The 20271-nt window shown below is 44.3% G+C and overlaps 1 protein-coding gene across 4 annotated transcripts in view; it reads left to right on the top strand.

Annotated features, from left to right (window-relative positions):
* The window catches only part of RARB (retinoic acid receptor beta), a 527110-nt gene that overhangs the window by 308475 nt on the left and 198364 nt on the right, over positions 1–20271 (top strand). The window contains exon 1 of one of the 4 annotated variants that reach the window (XM_061587704.1): positions 2460–2512. The exons of the other annotated variants lie outside the window; for them this stretch is intronic. The gene's annotated coding sequence lies outside the window, so the exon portion shown is untranslated. Of the gene's footprint in view, positions 1–2459; positions 2513–20271 lie in introns of those variants that run through there. 4 annotated transcript variants of the gene reach the window in all.

The following is a 20271-nucleotide window of genomic DNA, read 5'->3' as shown; positions in this document are numbered from 1 at the left end:
AGAGCGCGTGGTCGCTCGCCAACTCCAGGCCCTCTTGGATGAAACTGATTATCTGGATCCATTTCAATCCGGCTTTCGGCCGGGGTTTGGTACAGAAACAGCCTTGGTCGCCCTGTATGATGACCTCTGTCGGGAGAAAGACAGAGGGAGTGTAACTCTGTTGGTTCTCCTTGATCTCTCGGCGGCTTTTGATACCATCGACCATGGTATCCTTCTGGGGCGACTCGCGGAGTTAGGAGTTGGAGGCACTGCTTGGCGGTGGCTGTGCTCCTATCTTGAGAATTGTCTCCAGAAGGTGATGCTTGGGGAACACTACTCGAGTCCCTGGGTGCTCCAGTATGGGGTCCCGCAGGGCTCAGTTCTGTCCCCCATGCTTTTTAATATCTATATGAAGCCACTGGGTGAGGTCATCAGGAGTTATGGAGTGCGTTTCCAGCAATATGCTGATGATACGCAGCTCTGTTTCTCCTTTTCATCTTCTTCAGGTGAGGCTGTTGCTGTACTGAACCGCTGCCTGGCCGCGATAATGGACTGGATGAGAGCAAACAAACTGAAGCTCAATCCTGACAAGACTGAGATGCTGCTAGTTGGGGAGCCCTCTGCTCAGATGGTTGATGTCAGACCTGTCCTAGATGGGGTTACACTCCCCCTAAAGGAACAGGTCCGTAGTTTGGGGATCTTATTAGATCCGCTTCTGTCACTTGAGGCCCAGGTAGCCTCGGTGGCACGAAATGCGTTCTACCAGCTTCGGCTGGTAGCCCAACTACGACCCTATCTGGACAGGGAGAACCTAGCCTCAGTTATTCATGCTCTGGTAACCTCTAGATTGGATTACTGTAATGCTCTCTACGTAGGGTTACCTTTGAAAACGATTCGGAAACTTCAGCTAGTGCAGAATGCTGCGGCCAGAGTTCTTACTGGGACGAAGAAATTCGACCACATAACACCTATTCTGGCCCAACTGCACTGGCTTCCAATATGTTTCCGGGCCAGATTCAAAGTGTTGGTCCTTACCTATAAAGCCCTTAATGGCACTGGACCGCAATATCTGATGGAATGCCTCTCCCGCTATGTTCCTACCCGTTCACTCCGCTCGACGTCTAAGGCCCTTCTCCGGGTCCCAACCCATACAGAGGCCCGGAGAACAGTAACAAGATCTAGGGCCTTTTCGGTGGTGGCCCCCGAATTATGGAATGCCCTCCCAGATGAGATACACCTGGCGCCTTCTCTGTCATCTTTTCGGCGCCAGGTAAAAACCCACCTCTTCACCCAGGCATTTTAAAGTATTTAAGCTTTTAATCTTATTTTTTTTAGTTTTCTTTCACTTTGTTTATATAATGTTTATATTGTCTGCGCAATACACACTTGCTGTATTTTAAATATTGTGGTTTTATCATGTTGTACACCGCCCTGGGAGCTGCTAGCTATAGGGCGGTTTAGAAATGCAACTAAATAAATAAATTGTGTATAGAAGGTAGCCTACTGTACAAAGGTAAAATACACATTAATTGCTCTGCCCACTTTTGCCTCTGCCCCCGCCTACCATTGGAATGTGGCACCCAGAAGGGAATATGGCCCTTTGCCTGAAAAACTCCCCACCCCTGATTTAGTAATACATAGGAAAGTTTAACCTCTTGCAGGTTTGAGAGAAAGAGGGTGAACAGGAAGTTTCAAGAGCATCTATACCACTTTGGAGTATAACCATGTTAGTTTGATATAGCAATCTTGTGATACTGTCAAGGCTAACAGATTTCTTGAACTGGTTTGGGCAACATGATAAACTATGGTTTATTGTGATGGGCAGATGGAGGCTAGTCCAATAGGGGTACAGCTCTCCCAATGAGAATGTCACTTTTTAAATCCCCCCCAAATCTCAAAGTTGCACAGTCTTCCTGTTTCACACACATTTTATATACATTCTTGCTCTTAAAGAGGCTTGTGAAGACATTTCTGTCAATCAACTGTTCTCTGGCCAATCAGTTTCCTATTCTGTGGCCAATCAGTCCTCTCTGCACCAATCAGCCAATCCTAATGCAAAAGTGTAGCTATGGCAAAGAGGTCCCTCCCTGAACTGCCTGCTTGTCAGCTCTACTAGGAAGACTTCTACACCATCTGTTGTTGGAGGCCTGCTTTATGTAGTAGCCTTAGCCTGGTCCTGAGCATACTCAGAGCTGTTTCCCTGAAGGCCAGATCTGTTCATAGGTAATTAGAGAAGAAATTCATTTGGATGACTAGAATCCCTCAATGTTTAACATTTTGTAATACTTATATGATGAATTGTTATGTGTATTATTCAACCCCAATAGGGTTGCCAGGTTCAGGGCCTGAGACTGATCCTGTATCCTTAGAAGAAGAGAAAGTCAGCCAAGTGCAGGTGTTCTTGCAACACTGTAATGGGAAAAACCACAAGGTGGAATTCTCCCTTCCCCTGCACAACTTTTAAAGATACAGAAGAACTCTTGGAGGCTGGGCCTGGCAACAAAAAGTGAAGAGACAGTGGCACTCTGCACATGTAAGATCACTGGATGAAAATAATTTTTTAACTGTAATTGTGTGCTGTGTGGGGGTTGGAATGTTTCTTAACTGCAGTTGGGAGGAAGGGTAGGATATAAATTCAGTAAATAAAATAAACAATAATAATATGTGTAGGGACACACTTTCCTAAATAAGTGGTCTACAAGTCCTATTGTGATGAGAACAGGGTTAAAAATTGCACAAATAACAACAAATAACAAAGCTAGCTGTTGTGTTTTTGTCCCAAAGAGCTGTAGAGGCATTCTGACTAGTCATATATACATGAAGAAACACTTCTCCCATTACCTGCTACCCCATGCTTTAAGATTTGCAGAGGAGACCCTTCTTGTTATCCCACCGACGATTGCAGCTCGTGGGATGATAATGCAGTTGTGGTACCCCATCTGTGGAACTGTCTTTGCCTAGTGCTACTTGGCACCCTCCTTACTGAGTTCCAAGCATGGTATGAAAGCACACCACTTTAATCAAGCCTTTAAACCAGAGTTATGCTGCTTGGTTTTCTGTTAGGATGCCTGCTGTAGTTTTATTTAATAGTTTGGATTGTTTAATAGCAGGAGTTTTAACTTGATTTTTAGTTTATATTTTAATGTTTGATTGCGTATTTTGCTGTTTTGACTGAACAGATGTGTAAACTGCCCTGAGATCTTCATTGATGAAGGATAGTTTAAAAAATCAGATAAGCAAACAAGATAAGCAAGCAAAAATTGCAGCCCTACCAAGTCAAAATGTTGTCAGCTGCCACTGGTGATGAGGATAAGCTACAGAGCCTTGGGCTTGTATGCTCCTGTACTCTCCTGCTTAACAGCAACTTAGGTTTTTTTTGGTATGAACACAACAAACTATGGTTAATCTTAACTGTGGTTTATTTGAAACAATCTAACTTTGAACAATGGATTCAAACAATGGCTGGCTTGTTTAACTACACTTTAGGGTCCAGATATAACACTAAACTTTGATTAAAAAAGAAAAAGAACTGAAAGCTCTCATCATGGTTTATCATAAGGTCTGAACTGACCCATTGTGACATAAGCTCTTGTGGACTAGAGCCTGCTTCACCAAATATATGTAGTGTTACCCTCAGTTGGCAGACATACCCACACATATAGAGAAAAAAATAATCAGTGGGACCGAAAGATCGTGAAAAGAAGGGGATACAAGCAGGGCTGGTGTCAGGCATGACTGGGCCCTTGGGCACCAGCCTGCCTGGGCCTGCAGTGATGTAGTGCAACAGCCACCGATATGTCTTGTGTCATGTGAATGATGTGTACATGTAGCGTGCATTCCAAGATGGTGGAAGGGGCATCAGCCCTATAGGGAAGTTCCTACCACCATCTTGGGTGATGGCAGGCATGTGTGCATAGTACGCACAGCATTCACACTGACAGAAGAGGTAGATGGGGCATGCCGGTGGGCTTCCTGAAGTGCCTGGGAGCTCCCTGTCTATGATCCATGGCAGGGTTGGTTCACAGGACCTGATGATGCCGTGGATCATGGAATGGGAGCAACACTCTCCCACTCTAATCAGGAGCTCTTCAGGGGTCCCTCTGGGCTTCAGGGGTCCTTGGCCAGGGTCCAACCTGGCCACCCTCTAGCACCAGCCCTGGATACAAGCCCCTTTCATTTATTCACTGAACATGTGAGCGGGAGAGGAAGTGTGTCTTCAAGCCATCTCCCAGAAGTCATAGAGCCCATAGGCTACACCTCCAACCTATACATGTTCAGCTGAAAATATGAAAAAGTGTAATGAGAACTTACTTGCACTGTACAATGTCTATTTATAACGTAAAATTATACTATAATTCAATATGTAGCTTGCTATGCCAGTATTTGTGCAGTTTAGATCTGCTCAGTGCCAGAAACAAGAAGAGACATCCAGCTGCAGAGGTAGCTACACATTTTGTTGCTTGGCCTGTGCCATTCCTGCTGAGCCTCTTAATTCCCTAGTCTGCCATTCAGACTGGTTTGAAGAAGCCTTTGGAAAAGGTCCACCTGGTCCTATATTGGTGTCCTAAATTGTTAGGCATACCCCAGATCACCACTGTGATGGTGGCATTGTGGGTGGAAATGGCAGATCCAAACTGCTTATTACAGGTGGCCCAGGGTAGGTATCAGCATAGCAGTGGGACCTGCTGGGACACAAGGATGTTGGCCTGAGGAGGCCATATGCTGGCACTGGGCCTGATAGTGGGAATCTATAGGGCACAATCACTGTGTGGCTTGAAAATCTAAAGTGTGTTGAATCAGGAACTCTGACACACGGAAAAATCTTCCATTTTGAAGTAGTTTTATGAGACTGGGGAAGAGAACTGTTTGCCTGCCCTATATGGCTCACTCTTCATTGTAACCTTATGAAAACAGAAAGAAAAATTAGATGTTAAGGCTATATGAATCCTAAGGTTACTGGTTTCTTTTTTTGATCCTGGTAGATGACAACTGTGAGAATTCCACAACAATTGGATTCTTAATGCAGTGTTGCTGGAAGAGGTGTCCAGAGCACTGTCAGGTCCAATTTTATTGAATGGCCTTCAGTTATTGGACGTGGACAAGGCTGACCACCTGCATGCTCAACTCTGGTCAACTAATGGATTGTTAAATATTTCAAGAAAGGGTTCAGGACTGGCTGACTGGGTTAAGAAGGTTGTAAATGCATCTCTGAGAAAGGGAGTTGTCCCAACTGCTTTAAAAGCAGCTAGAATTCATTCACTCTTGAAGAAACCTAGGCTGTACCTGGAAGATTTCAGTAACTCTAGGTTAACTTGCCCTTCCTGGACAAAGTGCTCAAGAGACTGATGGCTGGGCAGCTCCAGTCACTCTTAGATTAAACTTATTTCCTAGATCCGTTTAGTCAAGTTCTAGGCCTGGTTTTTTGACAGAAGCTGTCTTGATTATCCTATGGGATTACCTTTCCAGACAGACAGACAGAGAGTTGGGGGGGCAATGTCACCCTATTCTTTTGGACCACTCATAGATTTTGCACACTATTTATAATGGTATCTTTTTCTATAGGCTCTCTGAATTGAGTGTGTGAGGCCTTTCTTCCATGCTTTTTAACATCTACATGAAACTTAGGAGAGATCATCCGAAGATTTGATCTGAGTATATTGATGTCATCCAGTGTTATATCTTTTTTCTGTCAGATGGAGGTGAGTCTGTGGGCATCCTCAATCAGTGTTTAGGTGCATTAATTGACTGGTTGAGGATAAATAAACTCAGTGCAGACAAGAAGGATGTATTGTTGATTATAGATGCTGCTGGACTACAACTCTCATCACCCTGTCCATGCTGGCTGAGACTGATAGGATTGGAGTCCAACATCTGGAGAGCCACCTGTTCCCCATCCCTTTTTAAAAGCTGAAATTATTTTTATCATCTTCGACTGATGCAGCAGCTATGACCATGGCAATCGTTTGGCCACAGTCAGCCATGCTCTGGTAACCTCCCATGTATCTGCTGCAATGCGTTGTATGTGGGGCTGCCTTTAAAAATGGTCTGGAAACTGTTGCTGGTGCAAAATACAGCTGTGAGATTATTAACTGGGACTGGGCATTGCAATCATATTTCACTAGTGGTTCATTAGCTGCTGGCTCCCAGTTTGTTTCTGGGCCCAATTCAAAATGCTGGTCTTTAAAACCCTAAATGGGTTGGAACAGATTGCCTGAAATATCTCCTTTTCAAGTGTATAGTTGCCAAAACCTTAAGATCATCTTCAGAGGCCCTGGCTACCACAGAGAATAATCTCTTTTAAAATACACGATCTTAAAATCTAAATTTATATCCTACTGATAAATTGTATGTAGTGTATGTTTAGCTATACTGTGATTTTGGTTTTAGGTCACTTAGGTATTATACAGCCAAGAGAGTGGCTGTATACTATAGCCAGTGTGGATTTTTCACATTCTGCAATGTTAAATTGAAAATACCCCCCATGCCATTCTGATGCTTCCCATAAGCTTATTTCAAAACAAAACCTTACAGAACTTATAGCCCTGAACTCAGAAACGCTTGCTTAACAACCCTCTTGATTTTCATGGCGATAAACAAAACAGTTAGAAAGAATTGAGAGTTCAAAGTCTAAAAGAGAGCAAAAGAAACCAGAGCCCTTTTGGACCTTTTTCTCTGAGAGTTCTCATAATCTGTTGAAATTCATTAAGAATCAGCCATGTTCACAGAGGACCTGTAATCCTGTTACTGACCTTGCCCCATAATCTGACCTTCATCTTCTGTCGTTTAAAAGTTTAAAAAATTCCTGGCTGATTTTTAATTAATTTAAGAAATTTAGCATTGACCTCAATGATAATGTTGGGCATGCTCAGTAAGAACCAACTGACAGTATTCTAAAAGCCAGACTCACAGCTGCTGGCTTGGCTAATCAGGGGCCCACACCCACACCAGGCTTTTATTTCACGTGAGACAGTCATGGTTTTCCTCAGAGAATCCTGGGAAGTGTAGTTTGTGAAGGGTGCTGAGAGGAAACTCCTATTCACCTGAGAGAGCTCCACTGGCCAGATGGTTTAACAGTCAGGCATTCTGATTGAAAGTCTGTGAGGGGAACAGGGCATCTCCTAGCAACTCTCAGCACCCTTCACTGTCTACACTCCCCAGGATTCTTTGGGAGAAGCCATGATTGTCTACAGTGAAATAAAGGCCTGGTGTGGATGTGGCCAGTGACAGCTTTGGTTTAAATTTGGGTGGGAGGCTACATGTGCCTGCTGTAGAATAAAAAGGTGGGGGAAAGCCTGAAAAGCAATGATACTGTCTGCAATGTTTTCCTTTTGGAAAGGAAAGGGGCTCCCCCTTTTCCCAGTGCCCACCCATCTAATCTCCTCCCCTCCCCCTCTCCTTCCCGCCCCTCCCCCAGGTCAGTGGGTTCGAATCCCCACACAGCCATGAAGCTCACTGGGTGACTTTGGGCCAGTCACTGCCTCTCAGCCTCAGAGGAAGGCAATGGTAAACTACCACTGAATACTGTTTACAATGAAAACCCTATTCAAAGGGTCGCCATAAGTCGGGGTCAACTTGAAGGTAGTCCATTTCCATTTTCAAACATGATTGCACAGAAATAAATCCCACTGAACTCAAAAAGTATGCAACTGATCAAACCCACCCTCCCCCTCCCTCCTATCCCCTCCCCCTTGCCCCTTCCCTTCCCCTTCTCCTTCAATTCCCTTCCTCTCCCCCTCCCCATGATCAGTTTTACCTATCTTAAGCATGATTGCACAGGAATAAATGCCATTGAACTCAATAAGCATGCAAATGATTAAATCTGCCCCCCGCCCCTTCAATTGCCCCTCCCCCTCCAATCCCATCCTTCCCCCTCCTCCTCATTCCACTCCCCTCTCCCCTCCCTTTCTCCTTTCCTCTCCTCTTCCCTCCCCCTGCTCCTCCCTCATGGTCAGTTTTACCTATCCTAGCCATGATTACATAGGAGTAAATCCCACTGAAATCAATGAGCATGCAAATGATCAGACCTGACTTTCCTCTCCTTCCCCTCTTCTCTCCCTTCCTCCTCCCTTCCCTTCTTCCTCCTTCCCTGCCCACTCCAGCTGTCCCTAGCTCCCCCTCCCGGTCAGTTTTACCTATCCTAAGCATGATTGTACGGGAATAAATCCCACTGAACTCAATAAACATACAAATGATCAAACCTGTCCTTCTCCTCCCCTCCCCCTCCTTCTTAGTCCCCTCCCCCTCCTCCCCTCTGCCCTTCTTCTCCTCCCCCTCCCCTCCCCACCCCCTGTGGTCGGTTTCACCTATCCTAAGCATGATTGCAGGGGAGTAAATCCCACTGAACTCAATAAGCATGCAAATGATCAATCCATTCTTGGCAAGCTTGCACAGGATCCCATTTCTTGCCTTCTGGATTAAAAAGCAGAGAAATTCACTAATAGGCAAAAAAACCTTGCGATTTAAGAATGTATCTATAGCCCACAGATATTTCTATCAAACTTTAAAAAGCAGGGAAATTGGGCAGCTACCAAATTCTTCCAAGCTACACAGGACGTGGATTGGACTGTGAAAGACCAACGCAAATTGTGTTTGCATTTTGACGAATTTATAGGGTAGTCCAGCATCTCAGAGAGGAGGTCAGGTCTCCTGCTGCTCTGGTGCATTCACTATAGCTGCCCAATTTCCCTGCTTTTTAAAGTTTGATAGAAGTATCTGTGCGCTATAGGTACATTCTTAAACTGCAAGGTTTTTTGCCTGTTAGTGAATTTTATCTTTACAAGCCAACCACAGAACTGCATTATCTGATGGCCGATACATAAATACTCTAAATAAATAAATAAAATATGGGGTGGCTACAGCTGATTGTATAACCAGTTATTGTTGCAGTGCTCATGTAACTGCACAAAGAAGCCTGCCATCTGTTGTGGTCAGCCACACAATGAGAGAAATTTTACCACCCCTCTGCACTTCTGATTTGTTACAGGGGTATGATATACTCTTCTGTGGATACATGTCACAGACAACTGTTTCCCCATGTGGTTGCATGTGCACAATGTTTAGTAAGTGTAGGGTATATGGTAATCCACAGCCATTCACCGTCTCCTTCAAATTTGTGCCAAGCCAAATCGTTGGGGCACTTTGTGTGATAGCCATAACATTCTCTAAAAATTGGCCCAGCTATGAAATTATTCAGAAGATTTATGTAGTAATTGTTCTCTTGGAAACAAGTAATAGATTCTTAAAAACACACACCAGAGGTTGCAGGCATGTTTATATCATCATCGGGAAAATGGTGTTATGCCCACTCTTAACTGTGCTTCAATTAGTTCATAATCCAACATCTGTCATTTCCCCCAATTATCTACATTTTACAGTTTCTGTAATAGAGTATTCCAGCAGACAATTGAGAAGACCAGCATTTCTAAAAGAGTGTTTAGCTTTGTGAGTAATGTTGTTGTGAAAATGGCTTTTCCCTCTAATTATACATTTTGCGGTCTGAGTCGGCTCACTGGAACCATGTTTATAGACAAAAGAAAAGTTGTATTAATGCTATTCTTACAGTGGCTTTCATGCTATATTGTTTGATCATATTGAATGTATGCCTGGTTTAATTTACATTTGATTTTCAGCTGAAGATATTGGAGTGTTTGCAGAGAACTTGATTTCTATTCTGGCCTATGGGTGCAAGAAGGCTTCCATTGCTGAAGTTGTTGATCTCTGGGCACTTCCTTCTTTGACCTAGAATAGGGTAGTAATAATAGGCTGAATCCCATCTACATCTGTTAGGTCCCTTGTTTGAGACCCTCTGTGGCCTCGAGTCCTGCAATTTATGAGCCCTAGTGGCATAATGATCCTATAACATCCCCTGGTACCTATTGTGGACATCTGTCGTTTGATCCTACGTCAAGCAAACATAGCGTTCACATAATCCATAATAAATCCACATTTATTACAGCAGGAACTCTCAAAATGGAGTCATCCATTAGCCCTTCGTTGAAGTAAAGTACAGGTGTTTTAGCTGATTGTCTATGAACTATTGAACGTGTCTTGCTTTTCCTGGATTAAAATTTAATACACTTTTTTGACATGCTAATTATTAATTTAAGTGTTGTCATCTTGAATACCTTCAAACTGAACAGAGTTGGATTTGGAGTTTCAGTACACAAGCCCTGTGCTTTTTTTCAAGTGCAAAAATAACATTTTTGAAACTAAGCTTTTGTTGATTGCAAGTACTTTCTATTGAATGTTGATAAATCACAGCAGTTACTGTCATGGCTGTTCCTTTTAATGCTTTCTCCTTTCCCCTCTTATCTACCTTGACAGTTTACTTTGATGGTAGTTCTATTTTTCCAGTTTCTAAAGCTCATAATCTCCCAGTCTTTGAGTCTGAGCCTCCTTTAGAAACATATGTTAATCAGATTATTTATGAAACAGTCTTTCTATCATCTTGGTAATCTTGCCTGGTTTCATGTGACCTATATTGTCATGTCAGGAAGGTGAATTTTGTGTATGTGTGTGTGTGTGCGTGCATGTAGATAGATAAAACACATCACATATATTCTAGTAATTATAACGTATAGCTCACAGGTGTCACAATTCTCTGTTATGTGTAGTTTGTATTCAAGTTTCTTGACTGAATGTACCTCATAACCGTGCTAAACACCTTTGCTCCTTTGTTGTTGTTATGTGCCTTCAAGTCAATTATGACTTATGGTGACCCTATAAATCAGCAACCTCTAATAGCGTCTGTCGTGAACCACCCTTTTCAGATCTTGTAAGTTCAAGTCTGTGGCTTCCTTTATGGAATCAATCCATCTCTTGTTTGCCCTTCCTCTTTTTCTACTCCCTTCTGTTTGTCTTTTCTAGTGAATCAGGTCTTCTCATTATGTGTCCAAAATGTAATAACCTCAGTTTCATCATTTTAGCTTCTAGTGATAGTTCTGGTTTAATTTGTTCTAACACCCAATCATTTGCCATTTTTGCAGTTCATGGTACGCGCAAAGCTCTCCTCCAACACCACATTTCAAATGAGCTGATTTTTCTCTTATCTGCTTTTTTCACTGTTCAACTTTCACATCCATACATAGAGATTGGGAATACCATGGTCTGAATGATCCTGACTTTAGTGTTCAGTGATACATCTTTGCATTTGAGGACCTTTTTTAGTTCTCTCATAGCTGCCCTCCCCAGTCCTGGCCTTCTTCTGATTACTTGAGTATTGTCTCCATTTTGGTTAATGTCTGTGCCAAGGTATTGATAATCCTTGACAAGTTCAGTGTCCTCATTGTCAACTTTAAAGTTACATAAATCTTCTGTTGTCATTATTTAGTCTTATTGATGTTCAGCTGTAGTCCTGCTTTTGTCGGGGTGCAGGGTTGGGGTCCCTGGGATTCAGAAGAACTGGAGAGAAGGGAGGGGGTCACTTTGCCAGAGTGGAGTGAAGACGAAGCAGAGGAAATTCCAGAGATAGAGTTACCTAGCAACGGGGACCTTGAAGGCTTTACAGTTTCAGAGTCTTCCCTTGAAGTTCCCACGCCTCCTCTGCTCCGAAGCTCAGAACAGGCGGGGGAAGAGGGAGGGCTGCCCAAGACAGAAAAGCCGCAAGACTGTTTTGAACCTGCCCCCCCTTTCCCCCATACCGGAGTCGGAGACTTCAGAAGAGGAGGGGCCCGTGCTTCCCCCGTCGCCGCGTACTCGAAGACAGTTGAAAAGACAAGAAAGGAGGGGGGGAAGGAGGGTGGTGACTGAGGGTCCGTTAAGGAGGAGTGAAAGGCTTTGCGCCCGTTTGCCCCCTTCTTAAGAGACAGGCGGGAAAGCAGTTCCTTGCTCTGTCAACTCTCTTTCTACGTCGCGGGACCTGTAACTCTGTGTTGCTTCATGAGAAGGCGCAGTCTCTGTTTGGATATTACCTTAATAAAAACTGAATTGCTTTCAACCACCAGTCTGATTCCTGAGTCCCATCCTGGGCCTGACAGCTTGACAGAGCCATCAAATCACCCTCAATGCTCTCTCCACTTGACCGTGACAAGATGTCAAAGGGAGCGGCGGGGGGAACGAATCCCACTTCTGAGACGGAAGAAGTGAGACTTTTGAGAACTAATGTGGCTGATTTGCAGACGGACGTTCAAACCTTGCTGGCAGCAGTCAAGGCACTGAAAATGGATAATCAGGCCTTGAACGCGACGATCGATTGGATGCGGGCAGCCCCTCCAGCCGCTGCAGTAAAGGTTCCCATTGGACTACCCCCAAAGTATGCGGGACAGAGTGATCAGTTGGCAACTTTCGTGGCTCAATGTGAGTTATACTTGGATGTCAGGAATGCAGAATTTCTGGGTGATGGGGCTAAAGTGGCTTTCGTGATCAGCCTCCTGGAGGGAGAAGCTGCAAAATGGGTGACTCCGTATCTGGTGAGAAAGGATGCCCTCCTAGGAAGATACAGAGGATTTATACAAGAAATGACCGAGATGTTTCAAGACCCGCAAAGAGCTGAAACAGTGGCGCGGCAGCTAGGCGCTCTGAAACAAGCAAAAGGGACTGTTTCCGAGTACACTAATGCTTTTAAAATTTTGTCCCAGGAAACTGGTTATAATGATGCAGCCTTGATGTTTATGTACCGGAGTGGACTAAATGCTGAAATCCTGGATGAGCTGGCCAGGACCACTACCCCCCACTGACCTGCCAGGGCTAATCCGGCTGTGCCTGCAGATTGATCACCGGCTGGAAGGAAGGCGCCTGGAAAAGAAACAGGAGGTCCCGAGATATTCAGCCTCGGCATCCTGCAGCAGGACCCTTTCCACTTCAGGAACAGCAGGTAATGCAACCGAGGGACAGGGAGGGGCTAGGCCAAGACTGTCAGAAGAAGAAAAGGAGAGACGACGTCGAGAACGTCTATGCTTTTATTGTTCGAAACCAGGCCATGTGGCCAGAGACTGTGGACTGAAAGGGGGGAAAGCAGAGCCGTCGGGAAACTAAAACACCCAGTTCACGTGCAGGCCGGTAGACTGGGGGCAGCATTGTATAAAGGCCCTCCAATGATCCAACCTCCCTCTAAAGGAGTGTTGGTCCTACCTATTCGGATTACAACTTCCCAAGGAGTGGTGTTTAATTCTACTGCACTAATTGACAGTGGGGCCTCCACAAATTTTATTGATGCAAAGTTAGCCAAGCATTACGGAATTTCTAGGTGGAAACTGGACACTCCCCTATCTGTGGAGACCATCGATGGGAGACCCCTGAAGTCAGGAGGAGTGACACAAGCCACGGAGGAATTGAAACTTCAAATTCCTGGACATGAATAGTTCATTTCGCTGTACGTGTCAGATCTCTCAAACTTTGAGGTGATTCTGGGAATGCCCTGGCTAGCCAAGCATGAACCCAAAATAAGTTGGAAGGAGGCGGTGGTGTGGTTCACCTCTCAGTATTGTCAGGAAAACTGTCAACCAGAAGGAATCAAGAACACCTTAGCGGGGGCGGTGCAAGAGATCGAGCAAGTGATCCTCCCCTTGAAGTACAAGGAATTCAAAGATGTATTTGATGAAAAAGAGGCAGAGACTTTACCCCCCCACCGCCCTTACAACTGTGCGATTGATCTCGTGCCAGGAGCCAGCATTCCATCGGGAAGAATTTACTCTCTCACAGAGATTGAGAGGGAGGCCCTGAAGGAATTTCTGGAAAAGAACCTGAAGCGAGGATTCATACGTCCCTCACAGTCCCCCGCTGGAGCGCCCCTGTTGTTTGTGAAGAAGAACGGGGGGAGCTCAGGCCTTGTAACGACTACCGTGCATTGAATCAGATCACCATCCCTAACAGTTACCCACTGCCCCTGATTTCAGAGCTGCTAGACCGACTGCGCTCAGCAAAAATCTTCACGAAGCTAGCCTTAAGAGGAGCGTACAATCTGATCAGGATGAAGGAGGGACATGAATGGAAAACAGGATTTCTGACTTCTTATGGTCAGTTTGAATATTTGGTCATGCCATTCGGACTTTCAGGGAGCCCAGGTGTGTTTCAAAAGTTCATGAACGACGTGTTTAGAGACCTGTTGGACACGTATGTAATTTGTTACTTGGATGATATCCTGGTGTTCTCAAAGAATCAAGAAGACCATGATCAGCATGTGAAAACTGTGTTGAGGAGACTGAGAGAGAATCATCTGTGTGCTAAGCTAGAGAAATGTGGATTTGACCTCCAGTCTTTGGACTTCCTTGGGTACCGAATCTCAGCAGGGGGAGTGGAGATGGACCCAGGGAAAGTGAGTTGTATATTGGACTGGGGCCAACCTGTTACCAAAAAGGAAGTACAACGTTTTCTAGGGTTTGCCAATTATTACAGAAAGTTCATCCCAGGGTTTTCCAAATTAACAGCTCCTCTGACTGACTGTTTAAGGGGAAAGAAGAAATTTCAATGGACAGAGAACGCTACAAACGCCTTTGAGGAGCTGAAAAGAAGATTCACTACTGAGCCCATTCTGCGCTTTGCCGATCCAACCTGCCCTTTCGTCGTGGAAGCAGATGCTTCGGATTTTGCCATCGGGGGGTCCTTCTTCAATTAGACCAAGAAGGGAAGGAGCTGCACCCCTGCGCGTACTTCTCTAGAAAGTTAAAGCCTGCAGAGAAGAACTATACAGTATGAGAGAAGGAACTACTAGCCATCAAGGATTCTTTTGAGAACTGGAGACAATATTTGGAGGGGGCCTCTCATCAGATCGAAGTGCGCTCCGACCACAAGAACCTAGAAAGCCTACAAACAGCCAGAAGGCTGAACCAGAGACAGATAAGATGGTCCCAGTTCTTCACTAGGTTCAACTTCAAGATTACTTATCATGCCCAAGCCAAAAACCAGAGAGCAGATGCCTTATTCAGGCAGCCCCAATTCAAAGGAAGCGAGTCCGAGGACCAGCCTCAGTACGTGATCCCACCAGAGAAATTAATGTTGGGATCATGTCAGCCTTCATGGGAAGAAGAACTCAAAAGGGCCCAACAGAAAGATGCAGGCATGCAACGATATATTCAGGAGGCGGGACAGGATCAAGAGCCTGAAGTAAGTTTCCACTGGCGAGATGGACTGTTATGGTTTAAAGCAGCCAGGTATGTGCCAGAAGGGGAGTTAAGACTCAGAGTCCTACGTCAATGCCATGACTCCATCACCGCGGGGCACTTTGGTATTTACAAAACCATTCAGAACGTGGCCAAGGACTTTTGGTGGCCTAAAATGTGTCGGGATATTGAAGACTACGTAAAATCCTGTTCTGTCTGTATGCGAGCGAAAACACAAACAGGAAAACCAGCAGGACTGTTACAACCGCTACCTGTCCCAAACGAACCCTGGAAGGACCTTTCCATGGATTTTATGACTGATCTACCAAAGTCACAAGGAATGAAGGCCATCCTAGTAGTGGTAGATTTACTCACCAAAATGGCGCATTTTCTTCCTTGTTCAGGGGCCTTAGAGGCAAAAGAGACAGCCAAGTTATTCATCAAGGAAATCTACCGGTTGCATGGATTGCCAAACAGTATAGTCTCGGATCGAGGAACTCAGTTCACAGCTAAGTTTTGGAGAGCAATGTGGAAACAGCTGCAGATGGAGCTAAAACTCTCTTCAGCTCATCATCCCCAGACAGACGGTCAGACGGAACGACTGAACGCTGTTTTGGAAAGATATTTATGTTGTTATGTGTCCTACCAATAGACTGACTGGGTGTCATATTTGCATTTTGCAGAGTTTGCCTATAGCAACTCCTTACACTCCAGCACTAAGCAAACCCCATTCTTCGCTAATTATGGATTTCATCCTAAAGCCTTCCCAAGCAGCTCAGAAGGGGTGTTGGTGCCAGCTGCAGGAGACTTTCTGAAGGAATTACAGGCTGCGCAACAGACGTTGAAACAGCAGCTAAACGAAGCCAAGACGGAGTACAAGAGAGTTGCTGATCTGCACAGGAGAGAGGGCCCCCCCTCCAACCAGGAGACCATGTATGGCTGTCCACTCGTTTCCTTCAGATGCCAGGCAAAGGTAGGAAATTACAAGACAAGAGGGTGGGGCCTTTTGAAATAGAGGCTCAAATCAATCCCGTGGCATACTGACTGAAGTTACCAGACACGTTTAAAATGCACCCTGTGTGTCATCGATCTCTGCTAACGAAAGCAGCCCCTCCCAGTGATTTACGGCCAGAGGAGCCTCCAGGGGCTCCGCTCCTGGTAAATGAGCTGACTGAGTTTGAAGTTGAGGAAATCCTGGACTCCAGAATAAGGCGTAACAAATTGCAGTATTTGATTCACTGGAAGGGCTATGGACCAGCAGATAGATCTTGGGAAGCTGAAACTGATGTGCATGCTCCAGATTTGGTAAAACTTTTTCACCAATGTTTTCCCCATCGCCCCAAGTCAGTCGGGGGGGGGAGCACAGCCTGGGAGAGGGGATGATGTCGGGGTGCAGGGTTGGAGTCCCTGGGATTCAGAAGAACTGGAGAGAAGGGAGGGGGTCACTTCGCCAGAGTGGAGTGAAGACGAAGCAGAGGAAATTCCAGAGATAGAGTTACCTAGCAACGGGGACCTTGAAGGCTTTACAGTTTCAGAGTCTTCCCTTGAAGTTCCCACGCCTCCTCTGCTCCGAAGCTCAGAACAGGCGGGGGAAGAGGGAGGGCTGCCCAAGACAGAAAAGCCGCAAGACTGTTTTGAACCTGCCCCCCCTTTCCCCCATACTGGAGTCGGAGACTTCAGAAGAGGAGGGGCCCGTGCTTCCCCCGTCGCCGCGTACTCGAAGACAGTTGAAAAGACAAGAAAGGAGGGGGGGAAGGAGGGTGGTGACTGAGGGTCCGTTAAGGAGGAGTGAAAGGCTTTGCGCCCGTTTGCCCCCTTCTTAAGAGACAGGCGGGAAAGCAGTTCCTTGCTCTGTCAACTCTCTTTCTACGTCGCAGGACCTGTAACTCTGTGTTGCTTCATGAGAAGGCACAGTCTCTGTTTGGATATTACCTTAATAAAAACTGAATTGCTTTCAACCACCAGTCTGATTCCTGAGTCCCATCCTGGGCCTGACAGCTTTTGTGCTTTCCTCTTTAACTTTCATCAGCATTTGTTTCAAATCATTACTAGTTTCTGCTAGTAGTATGGTATCGTCTGCATATCTTAAATTATTTATATTTCTCCCTCCAACTTTCACACCTCCATTATCTTGGTCCAATCCTGTTAACCGTATAGATTAAACAAGTAGGGTGATAAAATACACTCCTGTCTCATACCCTTTCCGATTGGGAACCAATCGGTTTCTCCATATTCTGTCCTTACAGTAGCCTCTTGTCCAAGGTATAGGTTGTGCATCAGGACAGTCAGATGCTGTGGCACCCCCATTTCTTTTAAAGCATTCCATAGTTTTCATGATCTACACAATCAAAGGCTTTGCTGTAATCTATAAAGCACAGAGTGATTTCCTTCTGAAATTCCTTGGTCCGTTCCATTATCTGATGTATGTTTGCAATATGATCTCTGGTACCTCTTCCCTTTCTAAATCCAGCTTGGACGTCTGGCATTTCTCGCTCCATATATGGTAAGAGTCTGTGTTGTATAATCTTCAGCATTACTTTACTTGCATGGGATATTAAGGCAATAGTTCGATAATTACTGCATTCCCTGGGATCCCCTTTCTTTGGAATTGGGATATATAGAAGCTTCCAGTCTGTGGGCCATTGTTTAGTTTTCCGTATTTGTTGACAAATTTTTGTCAAAATTTGGACAGATTCAGTCTCAGAAGCTTGTAGCAACTCTGTTGGTATGCAGTCTGTTCCTGGTGATTTGTTTCTTCCAAGTATTTTAAGAGCAGCTTTTACCTCACATTCTAACATTTCTGGTTCTTCATCATACGGTTCCTCCGTTAATGAATTTGTCATCGTTGCATCTCTTTTATAGAGTTCTTCAGTGTATTGCTTTCATCTTCCTTTTATTTCATCTTGGTCAGTCAGTGTGTTCCCCTGTTATTATTCAACATCCCTACCCTTGGTTTAAATTTCCCTTTAATTTCTCTAATCTTTTGGAATAGGGCTCTTGTCTACCCTTTTTGTTGTCCTCTTCTATTTCTATACAATAACTATTGTAATAATTCTCTTTGTCCCTACCTACTAGTCACTGAATTTAGGGTTCTAACCGTGTTTCTGTCTCCTTTTGATTTAGCTTTCCTTCTCTCTTTAACCATTTCAAGAGTTTCTTCAGTCATCCACTGAGGTCTTTCTCTCGTTTTAACTAGAGGTATTGTCTTTTTGCATTCTTCTCTGATAATGTCTCTGACTTCACTCCATAGTTCTTCTGGTTCTCTGTCAACTAAGTTGAAAGCCTCAAATCTGTTCCTTATTTGATCTTTATATTCTTCTGGGATGTTATTTAAATTGTATTTTGGCATTATGATTGCTTTGTTGTTCTTCTTTAGCTTTAGTCTGATTTTTTGTATGACCAGTTCATGATCTGTACTGCAGTCTGCACCTGGTCTTGTTTTTGCAGAAAGTAGGGAACATCTCCATCTTCTGCTACCAATTACATAATCTATTAGATTCATATATTGACCATTTGGGGATGTCCATGTGTATAGTCATCTCATACAATGCGTTTGTGAGAAACAAATTATTGGCTTCACAGAATTCGATAAGTTTTTCTCCTGCTTCATTTCTATCTCCTAAGCCCCATTTCCCCACAATTCCTAGTTCTTCTCTGTTCCCTACTTTTGCATTCCAGTCCCCCATTATTATCAGCACATCTTGTTTTGGTGTGTGATCAATTTTTTCCTTACTTCTGCGTAAAAGCTCTCCAATTCCTATTCTTCTGCATTTGCTCTTGGAGCATAGACTTTGATGATGGTTATGTTAATAGGTTTCCTATTAAATCTCATTGATATAACTCGCTGAGACCTTGCATTATAGCTCTTAATTGTTTTTGCTACATCACTTCTCACTATTAAAGCAACCCCATTTCTCCTTAATTTCTCATTTCCTGCATAAAGTATTTTGTAGTTGCCTGATTGAAAATGTCCCATTCGCATCCATTTTAATTCACCCACACCAAGTATTGTAATGTCAATAAGTTCCATTTCTTGCTAGACAATTTCTAGCTTTCCCTGGTTCATGCTTCTCACATTCCGTGTTCCTGTTGTGTATGTCGTACAACTCTGGACTATCCTTTCTCATCTGTGCATGTCAGCCTCTGGGCTTCCATTCGGCTTTGATCCAGTTGCGTCATTAGTCACAGCACTACTTGTTCTTGTCTGTTGTTCTTCCCCAGTCACTCACTGGCTGCCATGTGACCTGGGGGTCTCATCTTCCAGCACTATCTCGTGTTGCATTTTGGATACTCTCTTCATAGGGTTTTCGTGGTAAGAGATATTCAGAGGTGGTTTGCCATTGCCTTCCTCTGAGTTTGGATGCATCTTAGTCTGGTGTCTCAGCTTTGACCATTCCGCCTTGGGTGTCCCTGCTAGGAGTCTAGCCTCTTGGTCTAGGCTCCTGATGGCATTGCTCTCAGCTTCTTCACCACTCTCAAACCCCCTCACCATGCTAAGGTGTGTATCCTAGAGGGGGATGCTCCTTTGCTCCTATGCTGAGAGATTTCAGTGGTGTGAAATAAGAGATTTTCAGAATTTGTCACATTCAACTTTTATCCTTTCATTCGGACGACATTAAAGATTATGGCTGGAATCCAAAGAACCTCATATTCTGCCAAATCCCATTGCTGACTGCAGAAATCAAATATGACAATGAATACTGCCTATTCCAATAAGAAAGTCTTGGAGCTGGTTTTGTGATAGTTGTTTTGTCGACATTGGCTTATGCAAAAAAGAAGAAGAAAAGCTTAGCTTTCCATGTAGAGACGATGACAAACAGGCCCCACTTGATAGATGGATTTATTATCACCTCCTAATTACAAGCAGATTTCCAGGTGTGCTCTTTACATTATAAATGAAAGCTGCCTACTGTTATACAATACTGGCCTGAGGGTCAACCATTAGGGATCTGTTCCTTCTCTTCTGTCATTGGACCATATTGTTTAGCTGAGGTTTCCACAGATAACCTTTGAAAGCCTGACCGACTAATTACTTGGTAATGCTGAGTGTTATGAGATTCAGTGCCTCCTAATAAAGAAAGGAACTTAGCAAAATCACAATACATCAGGCACTTCACTGTCATTTTTTTTCAAAATACCTAGAGCTGTTCTTTGGAAGAGAAATACCTGCTTTCTCCAAGTTAGCTATAGTGCTGTAGCTTGGGTCTCATTCTACTCAAAGTGGCACATGCGAAAAACCATTGACATAAACAAAGAG

Source organism: Rhineura floridana, chromosome 10 (assembly GCF_030035675.1).
Source record: "Rhineura floridana isolate rRhiFlo1 chromosome 10, rRhiFlo1.hap2, whole genome shotgun sequence".
In the NCBI taxonomy this organism is placed as follows: Eukaryota; Metazoa; Chordata; class Lepidosauria; order Squamata; family Rhineuridae; genus Rhineura; species Rhineura floridana.
Note: the sequence above shows the minus strand (reverse complement) of the source record. Positions and strands in the feature narration are given on the sequence as shown.